Source organism: Oratosquilla oratoria, chromosome 10 (genome assembly GCF_046742065.1).
Source record: "Oratosquilla oratoria isolate Oo_2021 chromosome 10, ASM4674206v1, whole genome shotgun sequence".
NCBI classification, from domain to species: Eukaryota; Metazoa; Arthropoda; class Malacostraca; order Stomatopoda; family Squillidae; genus Oratosquilla; species Oratosquilla oratoria.
The window spans coordinates 24393773-24400457 of NC_134786.1; positions in this window are offsets into that span (position 1 = coordinate 24393773).

The window sequence follows — 6685 nt, forward strand, 5'->3', positions numbered from 1 at the left end:
GATGGGGAAAGGGGGGTGAGGTAGTGTGTGTGAGCAAAAATTTTGACGCAGCCCGAAGGGATTTCTCCCCATCCTCTCCTTTATATGGGGGGACGGAGAGGGGGGGTCGCCGATTTAATGAAGCGGCCTTGCTGTGGATGTGCTGTATCCTGCGACACTGCTTCTGACCCAGGGCAGTGGACAGGGTGCAGGGATGACCCGTCATCTAGGAGGTGCTAAGATGGGAGGGAGGGTGGAGGGGTGTGGAGTGTTTTCGGGGGTGGAATGGGTGGGAGTGATTTTGTACCTTGTCCTTTTTGGCTACCTCCCTGGTAAGGGGGAAGAAGCCTTGGTATATATATGTACATACCAGCTTTCACTAAGATTGTGATAGCACTGTAAAAAAACAAATGTGTTTTGCTACATGAAACGGTGATTTAGCGGGTGAGGTAGTCTCTGCTGGACTTCGTGGTTTTATTTTCAGATACAAAGATTATGTACAAGGAGAGGTAAGGGAGAGGGTCTCCCTACCTCTATTAACTAGGTCCTTGACCTAGATAGTCCTCCTGCCAGGTATTTGACCTGGGCAGTCCCTAGTGCCAGGTACGTGACCTAAGTATTCCTAGTGCCGGGCCTTGACCTCAACAATCTTATTTCCAACAGCACAGCTATTCCAAATAAAAGGGGAAGGGTAATGTTTTGTGGGTTGCCATATGTGAGATGTGTTATTCATCAAATATAGCTATGGATGTTAGTTCTGTTATATAATTGTATGGTTGGTGGGTGTGGCTAGATATGGTGTATATATATTAAGTTACGGTAATGTAATTGGGGTAGGTATGAGAAAGGGTTCAATGGGTCTGTCTGGTGACATTAGATATCTTGTGTGGCAATGTTGTGGGGGCATTCTGTTGTTGTCTTACTTTGCATTTACCTAGTTGTATTTACCTAGTTGTATTTTGCGGGAAGGGGAGCTATGCTCGTGATGTCCCGCCTTTGTATCTTGCAGTGTCTAGTTTGTTTTTAAACTCATGAATGGTTTTTGCGCATACTATTTCATTGTCCAGTTTGTTCCAAGTGTCCAAAACTCTATGAGGAAAACTGTTTTTCTTCAGTTCTCTTATATAGCTATGTTTTTTTATTTTCTTTCCATGTCCTCTTGTGTTTCTTTTGTCCCAGTTAAGTAAGTTCTCTCTATCAAGTACCTCTGTGCCTCTCATGATTCTGTAGATGGTCAATAGGTCACCTCTCTCTCTTCTTTGCTCCAGTGTCGGTAACTCCAGTTTAGCCAATCTCTCCTCGTATGATAGGTTTGCAAGTGCAGGTGCCATTTTTGTAGCTGCTCTTTGGATTCTTTCTATTTTCTTTATATTCTTTTTGGTACTGGGGGACCACAATGTCGCCGCATACTCTAATCTAGGCCTTATCAATGTAACCAATATTTTTTTTATCATGTCTTCGTCCAAGTATGTAAACGCCACTTTTATTGATCTTAGCAAGTTGTAAGTCTCCCCGACAATTTTGTTAATCTGTATATCATAGGACAAGTCGTTCGTGATAATTACTCCCAAATCTTTTTCGGATCCTACTTTCTTTACTTCTTTGGTTCCAATTGTATATTTTCCTGATATTCTGTTTTTGCTTTTTTCCAAACTCCATTATGCTACACTTCTTAGTATTAAAGTCCACTTCCCATTTCTGACTCCAGTTCCATACCCTATTTAGGTCTTCTTGCAGTGCTTCACAGTCCTCATCAGTTTCTATTTTCCTTAGCAGTTTGGCGTCATCGGCAAAGAAGCTCATGTAGCAGTTCACGTCCTCGTCCATGTCATTCATATAGATAGCAAACATTATTGGTGCCAGCACAGATCCTTGCGGTACTCCACTGATCACCTCTTTCCAATCTGAATATTTTTCTCTGAGCACTACTCTCATCTTTCTACCAGTCAGAAAGTCCTCTATCCGTTTTAGTAGGTTTCCTTGTATTCCTCCTATGTGTTCCATTTTTTTTAGTAGTTTTCTGTGTGGTACTTTGTCAAAGGCTTTTTGCAAGTCTAGGAATGCACAATCAGCCCATCCATTTCTTTCTTGCACTATGTCTATTAGTCTTGAGTAAAAGCATATTAAGTTTGTGGAGCATGATCTTCCTTGTCTGAATCCGAATTGTCTTGGGTTTAATATGTCATTGTCTTCCAGATGTTTTACCCATCTATTCTTGATTATTTTCTCACAAATTTTGGCTATGGTGCTTGTTAGTGATACTGGCCTATAGTTGGTGGGCTCTTTGTTTCCTCCTTTGTGTATTGGTACGATGTTAGCGTTTTTCTAGTCCTCGGGTATCTTTCCTTCTTTGAGTGAGCTGTTTATGAAGATGTGTATTTTGTCTGTTAGTTCTTCTTTGCACTCCTTTAGAATCCAATTTGCAATACCATCCGGGCCATGTGATTTTCTGACATCCAGCCTTGATAGGTGTTCTGATATTTCCTTTAGTGATGCTGTAAACTCATTCATGAGGGGAGATTTCTTGTTTTTATCTATGTCACAATTTGGTATTTTCTCTCTGGTGAAAACAGATTTAAAGTGATTGTTCATGACTTCGGCCATCTCTAAATCTTCTGTGTATTCTATGTTTCCTTGGCATAGTTTCACCATTTCCTGTTTGTTTTTAAGTTTACCATTCACATACCAATAGAATAGTTTGGGTTGCTCTTTGCATTTGTCTATAATATCCTTCTCATGGTTCCTTTTTTCCTCTCTTCTCACATTAACATACTCATTTCTATAGTTAACATAAATTTGCCATTTGCTTTGTTTTTTGTCTTTTCTCCACTTTTTCCAAGCTTTGTCCCTTCTGTCTTTTGCCTCACTGCATCTTTTGTTGAACCAACATTTAATGTACTCTCTCTCTCGCTTTTGTCTTGGTACATGCCTGTTTACACCTTCATTGTAGTTTTCCATCAATATATTCCATTTCTCTTCCACTGTTGTTTCTTCCCTGTAAAATATTTCCCAGTTTGCATTCCGGAAGAATGTCTTTAGTTTTGTAAAGTCTGTTTTGTTGTACATCAGTCTTCCTTTCCTATGCTTTTCGTTCCTCTCTATGTCTATTTCTTCCTTTAGTACAGTTTCGATGAGTACATGGTCACTCTTTCCAATTGGTGTCTCATACTGGACTTTATGCACTATTTCAGCATTGAGTCAGGTGTTTTGAGATTGGGAAATCGGTGAAGTCTGCAAGATTGGAGGTCTTGCCAAAGACAAGTACCATGCTGCATGTGTATGGATCATGTGTGTGGTTGGTGATAGTGACAGTTACAGCCACTCACTAATCTCACAAAAACAGATTCTACATATGTTTGGGATAGTAATTGCCAGGAAACATTTGAACACTTGAAGGAGAAATTAACTAGTGCACCAATACTAGTGAAAGTACAGAATGACCAACCATTCCTATTAACTACTGATGCTAGCAACACACATGTAGGAGCTGTACTGAGTCAGGTGCAACTGAATGGGATATTTCTCAAAGAAGTTGAACCCATGCGAGACATGATATGCGGTAACATAAGGAGGCAATTGCAATAGTATTATCTTGCAGAAATTTTCACTGTCACTTATGGGGGACTAAATTCACCATTATTACAGGTCACCAACCCCTAACCAGCATGTTCAAAATAAAAGAAAAATCAAGTCACCATGTATGAACAGATGAATCTTAGAAATGAGAGAATAGTATGTGATCCAATATGTAAAAGGGAAGGAAAATGTCATAGCCAATCAACTATTGAGGCCAGTTAGAGTAATTACAAGAGTACCAGAAGATACTTGGGATATGATAAAATGACTTTCAAGGATAGAAAGAGGGAGAGTTCCACATGACAGGAGTTAGCCAGTTGCTTAGAAGGGAGTAAATTACCAGGCAGACACTTAAAGAAGACAACACTAGATCAGTTTGCTTTAATAGATGATATGTCAGGGAGAAATCAGATGGAAGCCTTCACTACACACTTATAATTCTCCACAAATTGGTCCAGGAGGCAGTAAGACATGTACATATATACATGAATTAATGGCTCATCTAGGACAAAAGAAGACCATTAATAAGGCTGAGGAGCTATTCTGTTGATCTAACTTAAAAGTAGGTGTGTGTAATTTTGTAAAAAGATGCATTACTTTCGAAAGATTCAAGAGTATGAAAGGGCTGTCACAGGAAAACAAAGTGGTTCCACCTGCTTCAAAAGCAAAGGAGAGAATAGGCATAGGTTTAACGGATATGGTATCCAGATCACAGGGTTATAGGTATATCCTGACTGTAATCGATCACTACTGTATGTTCATAAGATTCTTCCCAATTCGTACAAAACAACACCAACACAATACACTCCCTATTCCAATACTTCACAGACTATGGCATCCCAGAGAGCATCATCATGGACAATGACATGGAGTTCACCAACACAGCATTCCGAGAGCTGTGTGAGAAGCAGCAAATTACTCTCCTCTACACCCCATACCACCTGCAGGCAAAGGGCGTAGTAGGGTGGATGAATTGAATGCTGAACAGCATCCTTGCAACACTCTGCCAGGGAAATCCAAACAAATAGCCGGATCTATTACTGGCTTGTCAGGTGAACAGTGCTACCCACACCACCACCGGTCAATCACCCTGTTTCACCATCTTCGGAAGACATCCACCAAGGATGGTAGGGCATAGACTCCCCTGTATAAAAGGAGCGGAAAGTGAAGCCGAGGTCACTCACCAAATAATCAGGGAGACCCACCAAAAGATGATGGCGGAATATTGAAGTATAGCAAATTACAGGAGAGGCGAGCAGAAAGGGGAAGTTGGATCATTTGTGTGGATCCGGAAAGAAACCACCTTACTGGGTACCTGTCGCAAACTGAATCCCAATTGGGAAGGACCATATAAAGTGGTAGGAGTGTTAGCAGGACATAGTGCATATGTATTGAAAAATCCTTTCGCAGGAAAGGGGACGAGAAGAGTTGCTGCTCAGGTGAAACCATACCTCGGTACAGAGGAATGGTTAGTGGAACCTGTTGATAGTTCCAATCAGACCCGAAAGTGGAAATACCTCCACCGAGATTGTGTCGTGCACCAAGATGATTCATTGAGGAGTGCTAAACAAACACTTGGAATGTCTCTATCATTACTAAGGGATCAAACATGATAAGGTGAGCAGGAAATTACCACCCTGGTGAGACAAGGTAGGGTTCATATCGTGCCATTAACTGTCCAAGGATGTGATTGTTTTCATTATACCAGTTTAATCTGAGTATACCATAATGTTCCTATATAGATACCATATTAGAATTAAGACTTACATGTACCAACATAAATTTATATGTATGTGTATTGTATTATGTATGTATGAAAATTAAGGATCTACATATATATGTATGTATGTGTATAATGTAGAGGAAAAATCTGAGCAACAGACAGGTACCTCATCAACTTAAAGGAGGATAAAGAAGTTCATGTCAAAGTCTAGGAAAGAGACTACCCATGATGATTAGCGAGGACTCTCAATGGGACCTTTCGCAGTGAGCTATTTGATACCAGACACCGCCAGATTTTGTAATTCTTGCCGGAAAATAAATGCTTTTTTTGGGCAAGTTTTATAAGCTTACAGAGTTGTATTGTTGTACATTATTGTGTCTGAAATTTAAGTCAATTTCATGATTGCAAACGGCATATAACATTATTTGAGCCTCTATAATTACAGATGATATTCATAAAACAGCCTATAATTGTATCAAGCCAAGCAATTTGTCATTTTCTACCGACTTCAATGGACGTATACTGATATATACTTTCATTTGAATGCACCAAAGCAATAGGCAAATTCATGTAATGTATAGAAAATGTAATTTTGCATCGAAGACTTAATTTTTCCGGTACGATTACGGTTTGTCTTTCTCTTACCTTTTCTTGAATCTGACGTACAGTCTGCCACGGCACACGTAAAATTAATCATATTTGTTTGAAAATAGCTCCCAGCAGATCTAAGAGGCTATTGTTTACACAAACGTCGCTCACCTCGTACGTCCGCCACCACTGTTGTTATCTTTTATCTCACTGATTGTCTTCATATACAGGACGTGACAGTGATATCCATTATTTTTCAACACACTCAGATAAAATGCACAAACCGAAATCAACATCCTCTTATTTTTACTGCTCATACTTATTTCAGTAAAAATAATTACCTCTTTTTAGTTTTATCTTATAATTGAATTAACAAAGCCTTATCACACACCATTAAGTAAAAATTATAACATTAAGAGTTATGTTTTTAATTTTGAATACCCTTATACAGCAATTTATGTCGTATTTTTTTAAATATCGGTTTCCAAATTAGCTAAGTCCCCTTTGCCTCGTGAAATCCGAGACAATTGAAAATTCTAGCGCTAATAGAAATCTACGAGCCTGACTACTAAAAAACGGACATTATTTAGTTTGTGTTGAGGTCGCGAACCCTACTCAGTTCACAATTACCTGCTTGACAGGGGTGGTCTTCAGGACCTGGTGGACAATTGCCCAGGAGTCCACGGAGTAGTGTGCCACCCAAGGGGCGAATCCATAAGAGAGAGTCGTATCATAACTTAGGCGCAGCGGCTGTACATGTCCAGTCAAGTCTCGAATAAGAGGTCACTTGGAGAATCCAGCCAATACGAAGACTGATGG